Source organism: Rhinopithecus bieti, unplaced genomic scaffold (assembly GCF_001698545.2).
Source record: "Rhinopithecus bieti isolate Rb0 unplaced genomic scaffold, ASM169854v2 scaffold_574, whole genome shotgun sequence".
NCBI classification, from domain to species: Eukaryota; Metazoa; Chordata; class Mammalia; order Primates; family Cercopithecidae; genus Rhinopithecus; species Rhinopithecus bieti.
In genome coordinates, this window is record NW_016803605.1 from 265,145 (window position 1) to 272,991 (window position 7,847).

Genomic DNA, 7,847 nt, shown 5'->3' on the forward strand with positions numbered 1-7,847 from the left:
CTGCACCCCAGCCTGGGTAACAGAGCAAGACTCTGTCTCAAAAAATATATATAGAATAGAATAGAATAGAAGCAACCAGAAGCCACGGAAGGGATTAAAGTGAGGAGGTGTGGACCAGGCACAGTGGCTCACGCCTGTAATCCAAGCATTTTGGGAAGCCGAGATGGGCGGATCGCTTGAGGTCAGGAGTTTGAGACCAGCCTGGCCAACATGGCGAAACCCCATCTCTAATAAAATACAAAAAACAAAAAACAAAATTAACTGGGTGTGGTGGCGGGTGCCTGTAGTCCCAGCTACTCGGCAGACTGAGGCAGGAGAATCACTTGAACCCAGGAGGCGGAGGTTGCAGTGAGCCAAAATTGCACCATTGCATGCCAGCCTGGGCGACAGAGCAAGACTCTGTCTCAAAAAAAAAAAAAAAAGTGAGGAGGGGTGGCATTTATTAATTCAAAATCCTCCATCACCTTTTGAATACAATCCATAGTCCATACCATGCCTTCCCTCAAAGCTATCTTCCTTCTCCGCCTTCTGTCTGCCTCTTAGTTGTTTCCTGCAGAAGCCACCTCAAGGTCTTGGCACTCGTTATTCTCTTTGCCCAGGATGATCCCGCCATCCCCAGCTATTTACATGGCTTGCTTCCTTGTGCAATAAAGAGTTTTGTGCAAATTCGAAGAACTGGTAGCAACAGATGGTCTGGAACGTTAATGACTCTGCACAGACCAAGTTATGGATATTAATAGAAAATATTTTAGGGCTGTTCAAAATAATTATTCAACTGGAAAACAAGCCCTAATAGCCAGACACCCACGTCTGGAACATCCAGGTGAGGACCAAGTTATGCCTTGGGCACTGGCTGGTTCAGATGCTTGGAGAACCTTCTGTCCTGAGCCCTGGGGTTGTTGGGACCAGCATCCTGCCACTTGCCACTGTTTCTTGGCTGGTCGGATAAAGGATTGTTGTGGCTTTGGAGTCAAACCACAGGCAAATGTGGGGGTAGTTTTTCCAATCATCAAATGAGGGAGAATAAACTCCACCTTGGGATCTTATACATTCAGCAGATGCTGGAAAGCACTGTGTAAATGTCAAGCCAGATATTTTCATTACTACTTATGGAGAGAGCATACACGTTAGATTTTTTTTTTTTTTTTTTTTTTTTTTTGAGATAAACTCTTGCTCTGCGTCCCAAGCCAGAGTGCAGTGGCACAATCTTAGCTCACTGCAACCTCCGCATCCCTGGTTCAAGCAATTCTCCTGCCTCAGCCTCCCAAGTGCTGGGATTACAGGCATGAGCCACCGCGCTCAGGCCATCCCTGAGATTTTACTGGAAGCTGCTGACTACCAATTTTGGGATAAGTGCACAGGAATGAAAAGACAGTGACACTCGCAAACCTAAGTCACTTAGAGCCTTGTAGTTCTCAGCAAGACACTGCGTCTGTGTTCCCCATGCACATACATGCACAGAGCGTTTTCCTGAACGGGCCTGTGAGAAGCCACTGATATCAATCACCTCTGGAAGTGGGAACCAGGGGCAAATAGGAGACTTCTTTCCATTTAAGTTTGTATCACAGATGTGTGACTTACATCATTAAAAACAATTTAATTATGTACATACCAAGAAAATAAGAGTTGCAATATTCCCAACACAAAGAAATGATAAATGTTGGAAGTAATGGATCTCCTAAATACCCTGATTTGATCATTACACACTATACACATGTATCAAAATATCACATCAGTGGCTCACACCTGTAATCCCAGCACTTTGGGAGGCTGAGATGAGAGGATTACTTGAGACCAGGAGTTTGAGACCAGCCTGGACAACATAGTGAGACCCCATGTCTATTAAATAAATAAATAAGGAAAAACAAATCACATGTACCTCAATAGATATATACAATTATTGTGTATCAATACATTTTAAAAATAGTAATTATACATGTATATCTGTGCACATACATAATGTGTATATACATATACATGCACACGCCTGTTTACATTATAGATGTGTATATATGTATACATAATATACACACATCATATGTGCACATATACAGGTATATGCATGCACATATGCTCACACGAAAACATGCAGTTAAAATGTGTTTTAAAAAAGATAGAACATCCTGGGTAAAGCAATAGGAGGCAGTTTAAAATCACAAAATGAAAAATCTACGACAATGAGATGGCTGTCTTAGGAATGGATTAATTTTATGGGGTAGTTATTGACTTACCAAATTTACTGAACATCTATAGAGCAAAGCATGGTGCCAGGGGCCTCCTGATGTTGGCATTCTAATTCCGCTGGCATTCCAGTAATTAAAAACCTGTGTGGATATTTCACTGGTACCTAGCAGAGTGACATTTAATAAGGTACTTCACAGCTTACCCTTCTATAAAATGGGGATGCTAATAACCAGATCTGCTTCATAGAGTTGTTGGGAGAATTAAATTAGATGAAAGATACAAAATGCTTAAGACAATGTGTGCTATAGAGATAATTCACAATAAATGTTGGCCGATGATGATGATGATGATGATGATGATGATGATAACATTCATTCACCATCCTAGACCTGCAGTAATAAATTAATTAAGCAAACATTTTGAGAATGTTCTAATTCTCTTCTTTTACTTTTGTTATTTATTGGCTTTCAAACTTTCCTGAAAATATTACCTTCTGAGAAATTTTTTCCCTGCTTAATGATACTCTGCATTGTTAATATTCCCTTATCCATCCGTCCTTCCATCAACCATCCTTTTACCAACCCTTCTTTCATCATCCATCCATCCACCCATGTATCCTTCCACCATTCTTCCATCCATTCCTCCATCTATCCATCTTTTCATCTATCTTCTTCCATCATCCATTCATCCACCCATCAATTCATCTACCCATTCATCCTTCCACCAATTCTTCCATCGATGGATCAGTTCTCCTATCCTTCTGTCCATCTTTCACCAGCCATCTATCCACTCATCTATCCATTCATTTATCCTTCTATTTATTCATTATTCATTCAATCCATCCTCTTATTATCCATCCATCAGTCATTCATCCAATAAGTATTTAAGAACCCCACCATCCATAAGAAACTGTGTCAAGTACCAAGAGGAACCACACATGATTTCTGCCCTCAAAAATCAGAGATAAATCCTTTCATCCATCCTTCGATTTATTCATCCACTCCTCATCCATCCTTCCATCCATCCATTCTTTCACCATTCATCCATTCTTCTATCCACCCATCCTTCCCTTCATTCTTTAATCTTCCATCAGTCCACCACCCATCCAATGAGTATTCAAGAATTCTGTCACCTATGAGGAAATGTGGTGGGTACCAAGAGGAACCAGATATGATAGCTGTCTTCAAACAGCTAGAGATAAGATATTGGCACCAATATTTACCACTCAACATGGAAAATAACGGCAGCTACAACTGGTAGTATTAAGGCACTGATAGGGTGCCCAAGAGGTAGCTTAGCCCACAGCCTCTGCCCTCTGGTTCTCTTAAGCCAAAACAATTTCACAGTGGAGCAGTGAGAAGATAATAGCACCCGATCAACCAGGATTCAAATCCTGCTCTCCTGTGTTTCAACTGGGTAGGTCATTTCACCTCTCTGAACTCCGAGTCAATATTCCTATCTGTTTAATGGAAATAAAATCTCAACTATAGAAGCCATTGTGATAATTACAGGCACACATGGGGCTGTAAAGTCACTGGAGTATAGTGTAGCTTCAAAATAGAGTCCTTCTGCTTCTCAGCAGCAAATGATCCCAGATCTGAAACAAAACTTCAGTGTAAGCCTTCCCTCCACCTCTAAGCACACACACACACCTCTTCTATTACATATTAGGCTGCCTTTGGAGTGAGAAGCAACAGGATCTCAGTAAGCTCTTTTTGAATCTCAACTTTCTTTTTCCTAAAATAGGGAGAGTAAGCCTTACCTTGGAGAAATGGTGCAAAAATTGATAGAACCATGAAGATTTTAATCCACTACCAAGAATTTCATAAGTAATTCACCCAGTCTCTTAACAGGTAACTTGTTCCCTTTTTTCAGTTTCTTCCCTAAATTTGGGATTCAGGCAACCTTCTTTAGCATCACATCATTGACATAATCTGGTTTAACCCATTTCTTTAGTTTATTAACAGAGAAAGGATCTCACCCACAGGACCCCCTTCCCTACTTTCTCTGACTTTCCCCTTCCAGAACCAATATGGCAGCCACCAGCTACTTCTGGTTCTTGAGCATTTGAAATGGGAAAGTTCAAATTGTTCTATGTTGTAAGTGTAAAATACTTATTGATTCTGAAGACAAAGTATGGGGGAAAAATGTAAAGTATTTCATTAATTTGTATTCATTTGTATTAATTTTTTCAATTTATTCATCATACAATTTATACAATTTTCAATGTATATAATTTATGCAATTATTCATTAATTTGTATTCAATAATTAATTTGTATTCATTTGTATTCATTAATTTGTATTCATTTGTATTCATTAATTTGTATTCATTATGTGTTGAAATGATAATCGTTTACATATCCATGGATTCCACAAAACATATTATTTAAATAATTTGCACTTATTTTTTCTTACTTTTTTAAAGTGCTTCTGCTATAAAACTTAAACAATGATTTATGTGGCTCACATTATATTTCTAGTGCACCACGATGCTCTAGACCTTCCTTTCTTACTATGGGGGCCCCAAGACCCCACTTCTCACATCCTCCCAAGTTTCCAGGTCAAAATGTACCTTTGAGAGAGTTCTTCTGGGCCCTAGCTCTCTCCACGGTCTCTCTTTAAGGTTCTGCTCCTAAAAGCTCTGGATTGTCTGGGGATTGGTTGAACGTCTTTGGCTCCAGCCTGTCTGTAGGACACAATGGCAGCTTCTCAAAGGAGGGTTCTTCATCAGTGGTTACTGTCGAAGACAGTTTGGATGAGATCAGCTGTGGTTAATTTATGATGGCTCAAGATAAGCCCATGCATATCCACGAAGCCCATAAAATTCAGTCAAGTGTATATGGACAGGGCCTTGCGGGGGCTGGGGTCAGGGACAAGAATATTAATGAACAGAGGAGGGAATGTTCCCAGAAATTCGGCTATGAATTGCTGGAGAGGTTTCAGCTGAACAATGAAAGAGAACCCTAGAATTTTCTTTTCTTTTCTTTTCTTTTTTTTTTTTTTTTCTTTTCTTTTGAGACAGAATCTTGCTCTGTTGCCCAGGCTGGAGTGCAATGGTGCGATCTTGGCTCACCACAACCTCCGCCTCCCAGGTTCAAGCCTTTCTCCTGCTTCAACCTCCCGAGTAGCTGGGATTACAGGCATGTGCCACCACGCCCAGCTAATTTTGCACTTTTAGTAGAGACTGGGTTTCTCCATGTTGGTCAGGCTGGTCTCAAACTCCCGTCTTCAGGTGATCTGCCCGCCTTGGCCTCCCAAAGTGCTGGGATTATAGGCGTGAGCCACTGTGCCCGATCAAGCTCTAGAATTTTCTAGTGAAAAGGCAAGCATGGGATAATTGAAACTAGCCTTCTGAAATACATCATTTTATTTTATTTTTATTTTATTTTATTTTAATTTTTGAGACAGGGTCTCACTCTGTCATTCAGGCTGGAGTACAAAGCCGTGATCTTGGCTCACTGTCACCTCCGCCTCCTCGGTTCAAGTGATTCTCCTGCCTCAGCCACCTGAGTAGCTGGGATTACAGGCGCCCACCACCACGCCCAGCTAATGTTTGTATTTCTAATAGAGACAGGGTTTCACCATGTTGGCCAAGCTGGTCTTGAACCCCTGGCCTCAGGTGATCCACCTGCCTCAACCCCACAAAGTGCTGGGAGTACAGGCCATCATTTTGAAATGATTCTCCACCATCCTGGGATTTTGTGAAGAAGTCCACAAGCCTTCCCTTGGGATCTTTCAGAGTTGGCCATGTGTTACGGCTGACCCTAGTACGGCCCCTTCGTTTTACAGATAAGGGAATTGAGGCACAGCTAGGCTCAGGGACTTACTGAACCTCGCACAGCAAATTGTTGGGGAGAGTAGGGCTTGACCCAGCGCGCCTGAGGCTCTTTGTTTTATTGACTCTTTGGTGCCGCATCCTCACGTCCCAGGCTTGGGTGTTTTCAGAATAAGAGGCTCGCAGGCTGGGGGTTTCTCACATGGCAGCCTCCTCTGCCCTGACTTCTTTGTCTGTCTCTGCCTTCACCTGTTTTCGCTGGCTGTTTCTCTGGCCCTCCCTGTCACTCTCTTCCTCAGTCTCTCTTTCACCATCTCTCCACTCCCCTTTCTCTTTCTCCCTCTCTCCTTGCCTCCTTTTCCTTCCTCTTTGAAGCTCTTTCTCTGTCTTTGGGTTTTGTTCAGTGTCTCTCTTTCTGTTTGAATGTCTCACTATATATTGGTGTGTGTGTGTGTGTGTGTGTGTGTGTGTGTGTTCCTCTCTCTTTCTCTTCATCCATCAACCTGCTGCTGCTTCTTCTTCTTCTTCTTTTCTTTCTTTCTTTCTTTCTTTCTTTCTTTCTTTCTTTCTTTCTTTCTTTCTTTCTTTCTTTCTTTTTTGGAATTAGAGGATGGAGTTTCGCTTTGTCATCCAGGCTACAGTGCAGTGGCATGACCTCAGCTCACAGCCACCTCTGCCTCCCAGGTTCAAGCAATTCTCCTACCTCAGCCTCCCAAGTAGCTGGGATCACAGACACATGCCACCACACCCAGCTAATTTTTGTATATTTTAGGAGAGACAGGGTTTCACCAGGTTGGCCAGGCTAGTGTCGAATTCCTGGCCTCAGGTGATCCATCTACCTCGGCCTCCCAAAGTGCTGGGATTACAGGCATGAGCCACTGCGCCCAGCCCACATTAATCTGCTAAGGGATTTTTGGATCTTGTATGGCTAATAATAAAGGGAAACTGATTGAAGAAATACTTGCAGAGTGGGAAAATGATGACTTGCAATGCAATGATGAGTGACATGAAACAAAGATGTTAAAGGCGAGGATGGGTGGCTCCGAAAACGTGCAATGTCTTAGCACACTTGGTCTTCATAAAGTATCAATAATAATAGCAGAAAGGCAGTGTGCCAAAGACCACCCATTATGTTGTAGAATATAGTCAAGATCTGTAAAAGATGTTCAAACAAGAAGGAAAGAGGTCCCAGCACTTTGGGAGACCGAGGCGGGTGGATCACCTGAGGTCAGGAGTTCAAGACCAGCCTGGCCAACATGGTGAAATCCCATCTCTACTAAAAATACAAAAATTAGCTGGGTCTGCTGGCACACGCCCGTGGTCCTAGCTACTTGGGAGGCTGAGGCAGGAGAATTGCTTGAACTCAGGAGGTGGAGGTTTCAGTGAGCCGAGATCACGCCATGGCACTCCAACAGAGCAAGACTCCATCTGAAAAAAAAAAGAAAAGAAAAGAAAAGAAAAAAGAAATATTAGAAATAAGTGAAGGCAACAGTCATTTCCAAAGACTAGGATTCCCCAAAAGTATTTTTAAAGTCTTGGATAGGCTTTTATTTCGTAAGAGCTTCTAATTTGACAGTTGTTGATGTTTTTGACAGTTTATTGTGGGGAGGGCTATCTTTTGCCACTTTTTTCCAAAAGAGATTCCATCTCACTGAGAAAAAAAAAAAAATAGAGATGAAAAGATAGCCCTTTTCCACAATTTTTTTCTGAGACAGGGTCTCACTCTGTTGCCCAGGCTAGAGTGCAGTGGTGAGATGATAGCTCATGGCAGCCTCAAACTCCTGGGCTCAAACGATCCTCCTACCTCAGCCTCCCAAAGTGCTGGGACAACAGGCATATGCCACCATGCTCGGCTAATTTGTTAATTTTTTTTTTTTTTTTTTTTT

The 7,847-nt window shown here is 42.1% G+C and overlaps 1 protein-coding gene across 1 annotated transcript in view; it reads right to left on the reverse strand.

The window, feature by feature from the left end:
* Positions 1–4,919, reverse strand: part of ELSPBP1 (epididymal sperm binding protein 1) — a 23,808-nt gene extending 18,889 nt beyond the window's left edge. Inside the window, exon 1 of the mRNA XM_017889026.1 lies at positions 4,759–4,919. The gene's annotated coding sequence lies outside the window, so the exon portion shown is untranslated. The remainder of the gene's footprint in view (positions 1–4,758) is intronic.
* Between the last annotated feature and the right edge of the window lie 2,928 nt (positions 4,920–7,847).